The sequence below is a fragment of the Macrobrachium rosenbergii genome, chromosome 19, assembly GCF_040412425.1.
Source record: "Macrobrachium rosenbergii isolate ZJJX-2024 chromosome 19, ASM4041242v1, whole genome shotgun sequence".
NCBI classification, from domain to species: domain Eukaryota; kingdom Metazoa; phylum Arthropoda; class Malacostraca; order Decapoda; family Palaemonidae; genus Macrobrachium; species Macrobrachium rosenbergii.
Genome location: NC_089759.1, coordinates 18873205 through 18887777, shown reverse-complemented (window position 1 = coordinate 18887777; position 14573 = coordinate 18873205). Strand labels below are relative to the sequence as shown.

Here is a 14573-nt window from a genome sequence, read left to right as displayed (position 1 = left end):
TTTCAGGTGTGAACTAACACACACACACACACACATATGTATATATATATAATGTATATAAAGTATGTATATGTGTATATGTGTATATATGTTTGTATGTATATATATGAATATATGTGTATATATATATATCTATATATATGTATATATATAGATATATATACACATTCATATATATATACAGATACATACATATATATATATATATATATATATATATATATATATATATATATATATATATATATATATATATTTTATATATATATATATATTTTATATATATATATTTTATATATATATATTTTATACATATATATTTTATATATATATATTTTATATATATATATTTTATATATATATATTTTATATATATATATTTTATATATATATATTTTATGTATATATATATTTTATGTATATATATATTTTATATATATATATATTTTATGTATATATATATTTTTATATATATATATTTTATATATATATATTTTATATATATATATTTTATATATATATATTTTATATATATATATTTTATATATATAAATATATATATATAAATATATATATATAAATATATATATATAAATATATATATATAAATATATATATATAAATATATATATATAAATATATATATATAAATATATATATATAAATATATATATATAAATATATATATATAAATATATATATATAAATATATATATATATATAAATATATATATATATAAATATATATATATAAATATATATATATAAATATATATATATATAAATATATATATATATAAATATATATATATAAATATATATATATATAAATATATATATATATAAATATATATATATATAAATATATATATATATAAATATATATATATATAAATATATATATATATAAATATATATATATATAAATATATATATATATAAATATATATATATATAAATATATATATAAATATATATATATAAATATATATATATAAATATATATATATAAATATATATATATATTACGCATATATGTATTACGCCCATACTCGCCCAATCATCATAGTAGGATTATTAATAAATTAACTAATTGTGTCCTAGCACTACGCTTGGTGAAAGTGTAATTGTATTCCGGCAGATTAATTCAAGCCCCCATTTTTTTGTACACTATAAAAGTAAGAAACGAAGTCTTGAAACTAATCATCATTACCAATCACCTCAGTCACACCATGAATAACCCAAATCCAAACATCTTGCAGTTCTTGTGGATTTTAACCATTCATTAGGGAATGGCACCCTTCCTGGGGACACCTTGAATATTAAAGGAGGTCCTTGCAAAAATGAATTTTATTATTATTATTATTATTATTATTATTATTATTATTATTATTATTATTATTATTATTATTATTATTATTATTATTCAGAAGATGAAACCATATTCATATGGACCAAGCCTACAGGGGCCACTGACTTGAAATTCAAGCTTCCAAAGAATATTACGGTGTTCATTAGGAAGAAGTAGGAGGAATTAAAGGGAAATACATAAAGACGAGATCCCACTTATTAAAAAATAAAAAAAAATTAGTGAATAGGAAAAAAAGTATTAAAATGCAGGGAGAATAGTATTAGGGTAGTAATGCATTGCATCTTCGCTGGAACTTCTGTAGTTCCAACTTCACGACATCCTCCGGGAAGCTGTCCAACGGTGTGAGGAATAAAGGACCTCTGGAACTGAGAAGTTCGGTTGGACAGCGGGACTCATTTACTGCATATTGATACTGCTGTTCAGCGAATCTGGTTGTTCTCGGCTGGTAAAGGGGGATCAGGGATCAGTTGTGAATGTGAAAGATCTCTGTTGAAATACAACTCGTAAAAAACTGACTGACAAGAGATGGGCGAAGGGCTTAACCGCCATTTGCAGCTACCTCCAGCTTCATTTTCCTCCGGCCTGGGCTACAGAACGGCATTGAGTTGATCGTCGCATTGACTGCGCTCTCAAGATTCTCAAGAATCACATGGTCAGAAAACTTAAAAGTTTATTTTTTTCCTATCAGAGCCGATAGTTTTTACGAGAGCAAACCTCATGACCCAATCAGTATACCTACCTTGTATATTATTATTCGTGTATATTCTTCAGTACCATGGATTTTGTAAAAAGGTGGTGCAGTTACCTCCTAGGATATTTAAGGAACATGTAAATTAGTTTCAAGAAAATCAATGCAGTATTTGGTCAATTTTGAAAAAAATGTCCTCAATAGACTATAGCACAATGGGGGACGTCTGAAACGTCATATTTTTTTAATGTTTTGTATTGAGTGAGAATGGCGATAACACCCGTATTTTCCCTTTCTTAAATGATGTTCTCGTAAAAAAAAAAATCAGAATGATAAGCATTTTGCCAGTAGTATTTTTTTGTAATTTCTAGTTATTCAACTTAACGTTGTTGACCAACTCACCAATAGATGTCAATGATGGCATCGTGTTTTTTGCAATGACGTAATGACTACTTTAAAAGATACTGTATTAGTGGAGAGTCCTTGTTTCCCAAGCAGCCAATCAGAATTCGTTTTTCTCTCATTGTTTTAGAAAACTAACATGGACGTTTGCAATAGGCTAAAACTCCCTGAAGAGCCGTTGGTGAAAAAAAAAAACCGAGTCAGTTTTAAGATGTCTGTGAGAGTTGTATCAGTTTTGCTACCGGTGTTAGTGTATCTAGACTGTTTGCGTTAAGTTATTCTGATGAAGTTTTGTTGGTTGGCTAAATCTGGTTGAGGCCGTCGTTATTAGATATTTGGCAGGTAATGTAATTTCAGAATTGAGGGTTTTGTGGCTTAATTCAGTTGCACTGTATGGGTTGTTAACTTGAATAAAATTTACCAAATCTGGGAGTTTTTACTGTCGAGGCTAAAATTTTTGTAAGTAGTTATCCTGTGTATAGTTGTTTGCTATTGCAAGAAACATGACTTTAGGATTCTTTAACCCTAGTTTCTAAGCCTCGGATAATGTTCTCTAATTTACCGATATTGTAGCTTCCTGAACTAGGCCCTTCAGGTTTTGGTTGACCGTAAGTTTAGTCAAATCCATATAGCTTTGTTGAAACGTAAGTCATAGTGCACTTCACATCAGGTTTAGTTATATCAGCAATTATGGACGAGAACACTTTATGAATGGGGAATAATGACGTGTGGTATTTTTATCATGCCTAGAGGGCAGCTACTTGGGTATCTTTGTAGCCTTTGCCGTAATTTTTTGGATTCAGCTTTGTTTTAGCCGCTTTTTCAAATGTCGACAGTGATACCTTCGGTGTGAACTTTTTTTTCCCCCCTCTGTAGAGGCACCATTACAGCAGAATTTGGCGTTGAGTTTTAGGGTATTTATAAGTAATAGATACACCGCGGGTATTTGGCGAGAAATGGCAGTTTATAGCATTTTAGTTGCTTAGTTACAATTTAACATTATTTTTAGGGGGTCGGCTGTAATTAACCTATAATTAACCCCGTAAATCCATCCAACAAGGGGTTTCCATACGCGATCTTCACCAAACAGCACGGCTACTTCTGTTTCGAATGGTTCATATCCCGTCCGCCAAGTGCAATACCTTGGAAACTGGTTTTTTCTACACTTTTAGAGCTTCTGACACTGGCGGTGCATTTTTTTATTATCGGCCGAATGGAATGTCCCTTTGCTGTGTTTAGTACTGGCCCGGGGTGGGGTTGGGGGGCGGCACCCATACGTTATTGCACTTGCCGGACGGGATATGAACCGTTCCAAACAGACGTAGCCGTGCTCTGTCTTGTGAAGATCACGTATGGAAACCCCTTGTTGGATGGACTACTAAAGGGGTTGATTACAGGTTAATCACAGCCGATCCCCCCAAAATAACGTTAAATTGTAAATAAGCAACCAAAATACTATAAGAAACTGCCATTTCTCACTAAATACCCGCGGTGTAACTTACATCTACCAAGATCTGGAAGCTTGGACTTTTCTGAAGAACTGGGGGAAATTAGTGTTAGCTGGTGAATGTGGGGACCTCCCTTAATAAGGAACGGTTCTTGATAGTATTTAGCAGGATTATCTCTTTAAGGGTAAGATATATCGAAGTTACTGTGGATATATGACAGCGCATTTTATTAACTAACAATTCAGACGAACGTGTAACTTGATATTTCTAGGGGGGAGAGTGAGGCTCTTTAAACTGCAATAATTTGAAAACATGGAATTCTAGATGTGGTAAATAATCTGGACAGGACATAAATGCCGGAACGTGAACTGAAATCACACGAGACAAGGCGTACTGGAGAAAGCTAATTGCCCCTCTGACTCTTTAAGAGGAGCCCTGGCGAAAAAAAAAATAAATTCAAATTAGCAAGAAAGTACAGCTGGATACATTGAATTTCATGGGAACAGCAATTTCAGAGTATATTAGACTGTGGTACTTTTCTGTTGTAGAACTGAAATATTGTAGTTGTGAATGTTACCGTTAATCGTTAGGAAGTCTGATCACCCTTAGGTCTGAATTTTCTAATTCTGATGGGTTAGCAATGATGTTCTGTATCAAGGAATAATACAGATTTGAAGATTTTAAACTCTAGACGCAAGCACCGAAGTACCAGAGAAACCATTCAACTGGATTTCTTTCTGGTCGTGTATCCGCAGAAAAGCTATTTACAGGTGAACTGCCGTGCCGTTGCTAATTTTTTTTTTTTTTTTTTTGTTTTATCTGCCTCTTTTTTAGCATGAATATTGTCTTAAGCTTTTAATACATAGTCACTGACACTTCAGTAACTTTCACGTAAATAAGAGTAGAGCAAAGAATTGAGAGTCGTCAGGATTTGACCCAGTTTACAAACATAAATTTGTAGTTTAAAGCTTGGATTGATTGTCTCTGAAAACTGGCGTGACAACGTTTAGGATATTGACGCCGTTCAAGCTTGGAAGTATTCAGTATTTACTTTGGGTAAGAGGGAGGTCAGTGTTTGGATTGTAACCTTCCCTTTAGCCACAAAAAAATTAATCTGCTATTTTACATCTGAGCGGAACTCCTAACGAGTAAAATTTTTTTTTTTTTGGCAGTATTTGAGTGAGAACTTTGCATCACAGGCATTTTTTTTATTGCAGTATTTGAGTGAGAACTTTGTATCACAGGAACAGTGAAAGACAGCCTAAGGAATTTGCTGCTAAGAAGGATATGACAAAATGTATACTTCGAATGTTTTGGATAAGTTACCTTTTTTTCGCAGATACTGAAAATTATTGCAAACCTTATTGTCTTCATCAGTGCAGTTTTTCTGTTTCCATAAAGTAAGATTATCACAATTTTTTTTGCATTTCAGAACATTATTAACTAATTCTTGTTAGTTTTCTATTGTAACTTGTCAGACTTAGAATACTGTAATTTGTTTTTGGGTTAATATTGCTGTTGTTCCTAGGCAATCCTTTTACACATGTTTGGCACTAGAAGGAAATATTTGTAATTAGATATGAAACTTGTATTTTATTACAAAAAATAAATTAGCATTTGCTACTTTAGTTTAAATACTCCCTTCTGATGTAATTTGTGATATGGATTGAATCCAAAATTGCTTATTAAGTAAAAGGAATGGCTAGATAAAGGAAAGCGCATCAGTGAAAGTACTAAAACAGAGAAAAGTAGTAATAAGCTAAGTGTAGCCAAGTGGGTTTAACAGTGAAGCAATTTGGTTAACATGAAAAATTTTACAAAATTGATTTTCATGCATCTTGACAGCTTTTCATGAAATGGAAGGATGGAATAGACTGACATTTGTAGGTTAATGCTCTTCACAGATCTGGTTTACACTGGTTAACCCATTAAAAGCTCTAAGGATCGGTGGACAGGAGTTTGACACATTTGTGCGAAGGACTTCGTTGGAATGTCACACTTCTATCTCTTGTGCATAGTGTGCTCTTTGTCCGCTACTTAACTACAAAAATAAGTGTCTTGAAATTGTTGGTTAAAAAATGTACACCCGAAGTTATGCAAATTTGGAGAATAATTAGTTCAGAGGAAATCGGTCAACATTGCTCGTCCTAAAAATTACAAAATTCATTAAAAATATACTTTAAAGGGGTTAAAAAGACCCGGTCTTCCTCTCAAGACCTGTCTTTATACTTGCTACATTGACTGTCTAGAATAAATTTGCCTCTGCGTTTTATGGTTGGAGTTCAGTATTGACCATCACATTACAAAACGTGCTTACTGCCCTTAAAAGTAATTATCAACCTTGTTTCCATTTTAAAGAACCTAGTCTACTACCTGCGACTAGCATAGCAGTCATAAGAGTAGTAAACAATAGTTACAGATCTCCCACAGACATTGTGGAAATTGAACTTTTAAATCGAATTATAACTTGAGCCACGTTACTATTGCTGAAACTCCTTAATGCTGCTTGTATACACACGAGATTCTCATGGGCGTTCTCTTTTCCTGTATAATCTAATTAAAAGGAAGGTCGTTCAACATCCAAAAAGTCAATTTATTGTAAATTCATATTTGCTCCCAGAGCCAAAATGAAACTGCTTTTCTTGGTTTCCTTCACATGAAACGTAAGGCTCCTGAAATCTAACAAAAATAGCCTAGATAAAGTACTAGGGAATTAAGTAATACGTTATAGCTTATGCTAAGTCTTGAGTGCTATTTTTTTTTCAAGTTTTTATTAGATGCACATTTTACATTTATCCTTGTCAGAGGAGAGAATCAGCTGAACATAGTTGTGAAATGATTGAAGGAAAGCTATTCAGAAATGTGGAAACATCTAAAGTTCAAGCTGACAGAATCCTTCGGGTACGCCGTAAGGTTGCGTACTTGAGCTTCGTTTTTTATCCATGTCTGATTATTGTTGACAGGCTGCTCACACTTTGATATTTTGAGAAAAGCGACAGGAATATTAGAAATGAAATAGATTACGCATGTGAAATGCAGTTTTCATGCCATGTACTCTTGTATCCCTTCAAGATATATGCAAGTGTTCAGTGGATGGAAGGTCCAAGAAAGATTGATCATTCACCAAGGGTATAATTTTGCCAGTCATTTGAAGTCTCAAGAAAGTTACGGTTTAAACGTCAGATTTTTATAGTCTAGAAATTAATCGGTGATAAAACTCGGGAATAATGATTGAACGTAAGGAACTGGCATTACGAAGTCTGGGAAATCATAATAACTAGGATAGATAAAGATCTAGAACAGTTGGGAATTTAGGCGGGAAGGGAACGCGACAGGATGGTGAAGAAAACTATTTTCACTTGAAACCCCGTGGAGGCGAAATGTGACGCAAATGGTTGTGATGGAGTGAAATATTAAGTGACAATTTTAGTGCAAGGCAGTAACCTTTACATGTAGTTCTTCCTTTTACTATACTTCCGTTCTTAACAATTGTTTCATAGTGCAAGTGCCAGGTTTTCTTCTTGTTACACCTTTCAGACCTCCTTACTGTCAGTTTCCCTTTCAGCGCTGAATGACTTCATAGGTCCCAGCGCTTGGCCTTTGGCCTAAATTCCATATTCTGTGTACCCATTCATGTAGTTCAAATTTATATAACTAGTATTTTTAAGGTAAACTCTTCATGCAATTCAGTCTGTTTCCCACCCTGTTAATGGTAGACTGGTGATTATGCCTTGGTATTATTGATGAAGTATTTTATTGACTTTCCTAGAATCTGAAGGAAAAGTCAAATATTTCTCAAATTACACGTAATTCTTCTCTTCAGTATTTATTAATGTGGAAGCCAGTTTACTAAATTGGTGCGCTTTAGACAGTACTTATGGTTATTTATCAAGTTCCCATAAACCAGTGGTTCTTATCCCTTTTTGGCAGGGACCCCAAAATCTTGTCCAAATAAACCATGGCGACCCATGCCCTCATAAACATTTTCTTTTTATATAATTATGCTTATGAAAACGAGTCAAGAAACAAAAATTACTTGCAGAGATTCAACGGCCGTTAAATTTAAAAAGCAAGTGTCTATGTTGGGAAGATTCCGACCTCAATAAAATGTTCTGTCTCTCTATAATGCTCTGCTTAGATATTAATGAAAATTATGTATTCTTAATACAACGTTTTCTCTAATAATAATAATTATAATAAGAGTATTGGGGAAATAATACCATGAAGTTATAACTCCTGGAACCCACTGAAATGGTTGGGCGACCCAACTTTGGGTCGCGACCCAACTTTGGGTCGCGACCCTGTGGTTTAAGAACCACTGCTATAAACCAAGTATAGGTGCTCTCTGCTATGCCACTTCCATCCCTCCGCAGTGACCTTTTTTTTTTTTCACTTATTTAAGAACAGATTCTTTGGGGCAGCCCCCTAGTGTGACTTGAAGGGCTAATCTATTTTGCGATACATATGTATATTTATACGCATGGGTTTTATCAAAATTTTGACGTCAATGGTTCTGATAAGATTTCTAAGATACTTTGATTCTAATTGAAAATACGGTTAGACTTGCAAGTGAAGAACATTGTCTTAAGTTATTTTTTCATGAACGGTTTTATAAACTTTTGCTTTACATTTTTTTATAGCAGAAATGGCAGTTTTGTTTATGCATTTTGTTTTTTCAGAGTGAAGCAACATGTGAATTACTGGTGGTGATATTTTAAATGATGGACAGCTCTGATCTCAAGGATCTGGTTACACTGTTCAACTTTTCTGCTTCTATTGACATTTTCTTTAAAGTAAGTTTTTAGCTTTCCTCAATGTTAGTGTTTTTCCCATGTGATGATAGCACTTAAAATTGTTGTGATTAAAGTAAATGTGAGTAAAACTGAGGTTATGGTGTCTAGCAAACATGGAGGAGATAGGCTGTTCGTACAGGACAGAGGACGCCTAGATTTAAAACAATATCATATATGTGTACTTAGGATACACCTTAATTTAGGAGGGAGGGTTTGAAAATGAGGGTGAAAGTAGAATAGCAGCAGCTTAGGGAAAATGGAAGGAGATGGCAGGGTGTGACAAGAAACTGCCAAATAAACTGAAAATGGAGATCTTTGCACGGTAATCATACCTGTGATGATGTATGGTTTAGAAACACTGGCACTAAGAAGGGAGGAACAGAAGCTGGAGTGAGCAGATGTGAGAATGCTGAGGTGGATTTTGAAGATCTGGCTACTTAAGAGGCTGGAAAATGAAGAAATTAGAGTGCCAGGCTAGTAACGATTACAGATTAGAGACACAGATGGCATGGGCACATTGTAAGGATGAGTGAGGAGGAAGGTAGGGGCAGAAGGTTAACGAGGGTGGCAAAGGATTAGATGGAGTGATAAAATGAAGGAGAATTTGGAGCTTACCCTGCAGAAACTGTCAGAATAGGAAGGGTAAAAATATCTGTAAATAAATTATTTAATTTAGCACAAGGGCCATGATAGTAAATTTTGGTTGAAATATTGAGGGGTCACAATATTTTTACGGAAGTGTTCTTTTTAAATTGCTCAGGTAATGTTGCAAGGCCTTTTGAATGCCGAGAGAGAGGAGAAAAAAATTGTCAGACATAGTGACACATTCTACCTAAATTTCCCATGAGATGGGAAAATGATTAATTTATGATATTTAAGAGAAATAATTGCTTTCTGATCAGTCAATGAGTCCGGCATTGTATTAATGACATTTTCTTCATTCCAGGTTAAAGGTGGAAGGGAAGTCTTTGAGAACTATACTTCATGGAGAAGAAATTTTTCCACCCAAAATAATCCAAGAATGGATCAAGAATTGTCACTGCCGATGCCTAACTTCAAAAACCTTCAAGAACACACTTCATTGAAGGTAAACATCTTGGCTATATAGCCTACAGTATTTTTATAAAACTGTTCGTATAAATATGCAGATTGTTGACCTTGTAAAGCTTATGGATGATTGGCATTTCGAATGGGGGGCAAAATTAGGAATTTTATTAAGAGTATGCAGCTTAATAACAGGTGCCTTAGGTATGCCAGCCTAATTGAGTTACCCTTAAATCGTCACTAGCCAACATTGCGGTGTTTCATCTTGAGTATATACTAGTATATCAGCGGGTCCATTCGGAATGCAGCTAATCTTTTATTTCTATTGTGGATTCTTTGCATAGTAATTCAATCATGATTACCAGGTGTACTTATGGTTACTGTATTTTAAAGAACCTTTGTTATGAGTAGCCAGTAGCGTTTGCACTGTTACTCATAGATTCAGTAGCCAGTAGCGTTTGCACTGTTACTCATAGATTCAGTAGCCAGTAGCGTTTGCACTGTTACTCATAGATTCAGTAGCCAGTAGCGTTTGCACTGTTACTCATAGATTCAGTAGCCAGTAGCGTTTGCACTGTTACTCATAGATTCAGTAGCCAGTAGCGTTTGCACTGTTACTCATAGATTCACAGCAATTATGTGTTCATTTTACTTTTTTGTCCCCTTGACCAGAGGCCTAATTCATGCGAAATTGAGGTAGCATTTTTTGTTACATTGCCAAATCAACTTTCTTTTTATTCACCGATACATAATTAGGATGAGTAGTACTGTAGTCCATCTGTAGGGAACCCCAAATTAATTGTGTTGTCTTTCATTCATATTGTCCTTTTGAGGGTTGTGCTAAACATCAAGGCCGAAATTGTAACCAACTTGACTTTTCAAGGATGTCTGACGTTATCTGAGGTGAGCATCCTTTCTCCTTTCCTCCGTGGTCACCTTTCCCTTTCTGAGATTCAGAAACAACCCCCTCCCTTCCTCCCTTCCTCCCTCCCTCCCCCACCCCCACAAATTCCTCATGCTATCTTTTGTCTTAGTAGCTTTGAAGTTGACTTCTAGAAGATACTCACCACCTCTTACCTTGAAACAGCCCAGTGGTTTATAAAATTTTGGCACAGGGGACAATGGCATTTACATGTGGTTCTTCAGCCCTCTGCCACTACATAACCATTAGTTACCTTGTCTTGATTAAGTTATTTCGTCTAGAAAGCACCATATGCTTTTTGTCCTTGATTCCATTGTGACTATTGTGTTTGGGGCCAGAATTTTTAGCATTTAACTGAAATGACCCCTGTTTGTGTACATCATTAGATGGACCATAAGACTAGAGTGGTTGTCAAATAATGTGGTGTCCAGCAATTATACGAGAACATTTATGTTGAGCAACTAATGACTCTCCATCTGTCTTGAAATCTTTTGGAAAGGCCAAAATAGTATGATTCAAGATAATTCTATCCCCCACCCAACACAGCTTACAAACTTTACCAACTTCCTGATGAAACGGGATTGGTCCCTTCTATTTAATCCCATATTACTCTTGCTGTTCCGATGACATTAGCCCTAGAACTTCGATGGATTCATCTTTTGCTAACAGTTGTTACCATTTTCCATGTAGGCCTCTCATAAATGTCAGGTAAAATGTCTGCTGACAACCAGACTCAGTCTACACTTAGAGATTGGCTGGTTTAAGGTATAATAAGTTCCTAGTGTAAGAAATGTCCTTCGAACCATACTGGAGTACAGTTACAGCAGGTTTGTATCCCAGAGAGATTTATTGGATCAAAATTATTTAAACTAATCATAACTCTTGGCTAGGATGGATTAGTGCAGTTTGAGGTCTAGCTTATGGTCAGATAGATCCTTGTGGTAGTCTGGGAGAGGAGGTATTTTAATTGGCAAGAACCATGGTACATACTTTTCTTTATAATATAGTTGTTTTTTTTTTAAGGAATTTAATGTGATGTCCTGTTCACAATACTTAGATAGTTGCTGCAGCACTCTCAGTAGTCTGCAGTAATCGAGGCCTCAAAGTCACTAATGTTGTCATTTTCTTTGTAAGTCTGGAGCGGGAAAAGAATTTGATCGTCCTTCCTTCATGACTTTTATCACCTCTTGGCAATGCTTCCTTTTAGCGTTTCAGGGGTCCTAGATTCATTTCTCCCTTTTCCTGTAACCTTTTAGGCTGGATATTAGCATGGCCTATCCTTCATTTTCTTTGTTATAGTAACAATTTGAATCTTCTGTTGCCCCTCAAGTGTTTCTTTCATTGATTACTTAAGCAGCTTAGTCTATCTTGGCCAGGAGAGAGTGTTGAGGGTGTTGATGTAATCCTGTGTTACAGTTGAAATAGCTGACAGTTATGTTCACAGTTTCTCATTAGTATGCTTTTACATATAAATGAAGAATTGTCTGGCATATAGCAGTGATTAAATTATAGCTAAACTGTACTACTTAGCAAGGGTAGGTGGAGCAAGGTTAGGTGGGGAGATTGTCTAAAGCATAAATTTGTCATTTCTTTAGTACTAGCTCTAGTAACAATAGTTCAAGCATTGGTGGTTATCACATTTAGGTTTTGTGAAATAATTAGTGTTTTAGTTCACATACTAGCCATTGCACACTTTGTAACCCACCCATTATACGGTTTGGCATTTTTTGTTTCCTGAAACTGTCTGGAAACAATTAAGTTCAACAGTAATGTTAGTATTAAAAAAAATATGCTGCTTCAGTAGTATTGCTGTAAATGCAGTTTTTTCAGACGTTGATTTAAGCAGAATCATCTCCCGAGATTTTTTGTAATGGAAAAATTTTATGAATACGCTATAAATTTTGGGTTACCACTTTCAAAGTGGTAGTTGGAAAATTTGTATTTAATGAATACGCTATAAATTTTGGTTTACCTCTTTAAAGTACAGTAGTCGGAAGTTGGGATGATATATGCATTGCAAATAAAGTTTTCTTCAAGATAGATTAGAATAACTGTTAATGGGGTATCTAACGTACATTACGATTCATTAAGGTTTAGTCAGTTCCACAGTTTTGATCTTTCCTCTTTTCATTATCGCATTTGTAAAACGCGGGACAAAATTAAACTCGCGTACATTTTTTGTACGTAACTGCTGAATTGATAAATGGAATTATTTTCTTTGTATAGTGTTTTCTTAATAGTACATTTGAGTCAACACTGAAATAACCAATGTACATTGAGTCAACACTGAAATAACCAATGTACATTAAGTTAATGATAGTGCATCTCCAGGTGGTTGAGAGGAGTAGGTATATTTGAAATTTACTTAAAACAGTTTTGGAAGTTTGTGGTTTTTGACTTTAGCCTACATTGTTTCCGCTCTTGAAATCTCTTTTGTTAGATACATGGTAGGTCAAGATCTGTGATTATTTATGGTAGTGCAAGATCTGTTAAGTTTTTATAACATTGCCTTGTTTCTGCTTTTGAAATCTTTTGTTAGATACATGGTAGAGCAAGATCTGTTAAGTTTGTAACATGGTTTTTAAATTTCCGCAGGTATGGGTTTATGGGCAGGAGCAGAGGTAACACTAATTTCAAGTCTTAAGGACGAAGACCCTCCATGTAGTGAAGCAGTCGATTTGTTCAAGTTTTGCAATTGAGAGTTTTCTGCGGAAGGAGTCACTTTGGTGTGATGCCCGAGCCCAAATTACTTGTTGTTTTGCCTTAGACACCGGCGTGTTTTCTGCTGCTGTCCTAGCAGATGGATTGTGTTTTTGCTGTTGCTCAGGGAAAAAAGATTAACTCTTCTGTGGTTTTAGAGCCCCAAACCATGAAGAAAATGCTGTATGTTTAGACGGAATGCAGTTCGTAATTAATTTGTACTTTATTTTAGGAAAAATAAACTTCGCCTTGTATCCGGACGCACTTTTATTTAACCGTTAAAAAATATTTTTTCAGAGTGGGGGATGGTTACCCTGAAATTTTGATAAAGTGTTATACATATATATTACACTTCAGGCATTTCAGATCTCTTCCAGCTGGAATTAGTAGTGATCCCAAGGAAGATAGATGTTTTTCCCCTTTTGAGGACTACCAGTCTGACTGGTGATCGTCTGAGCAAGAAAGTCGTCTGATAATGGAGGTGTAGTTAAGGGCTTTCGTCTGGTCTATACGCTATATAGAGTATGTAACAAATCTCTCACAGGACATTCTGCTTTTCCAGATTTGGCTTTACCTTGTCCTTCCTGGAAAGGACATGGTAAATCTTTGTAAAAGCGATCAGTAAATCAATCTGATGTTGCTAGAGTATACAGAGAGCCTTAGGGTTGTCATGACTACCAGTAATCTATGCACCTGCTGTACTTGCTATGGGCTGTAAATTTCAACAACATTCATGCAATGACATTCTGAACACCATGTGGCCTGAGATCTGATGTAGTTTGCCTGCAAGTTTTTATGCTAAAGCTTACTAAATATTCTTTGGCAATAGTTTCCAAACAAGATTAACGTGCCCAACAGTAATAGTACAGAAAATCTAAGGATATTCAACTCATATCAGCTAACCATTTTCCTCTCGTTATTATACCCTATACTACCGATTTCTTGTACGAGGAAACAGGCCAAATACTCGAGTCTCATGTTAAATAAGCAGGAAAACACATGCCTAAATTATGCAACTTTAAAACAAGCAGGAAAACACATGCCTAAATTATGCAACTTTAGCACATTACCGGTACTGAAATTACAATTGGCTTAAGCTTGAAAAGTCTACTGAGTCTTTGTGAACCTCCACTCAAAAATCTGAATTAATGAATAATGCCTGTGTATCCAATATCAATTATAGTTGTGACTGAACGAATTAAAA

General features: G+C 34.6%; 1 long non-coding RNA gene across 2 annotated transcripts; it reads left to right on the top strand.

Moving 5' to 3' along the window:
• Positions 1 to 2588: 2588 nt before the first annotated feature.
• LOC136848681 (uncharacterized) lies at positions 2589 to 13623 on the top strand. 2 transcript variants are annotated; one of them, XR_010856095.1, is made up of 5 exons: positions 2589 to 2804; positions 5128 to 5310; positions 8590 to 8703; positions 9650 to 9790; positions 13265 to 13623. It is a non-coding gene; the product is annotated as an uncharacterized lncRNA (long non-coding RNA). The 2 variants fall into 2 exon arrangements; XR_010856094.1 differs by lacking the exon at positions 5128 to 5310 and having other exon boundaries at positions 2593 to 2804.
• Positions 13624 to 14573: the final 950 nt, after the last annotated feature.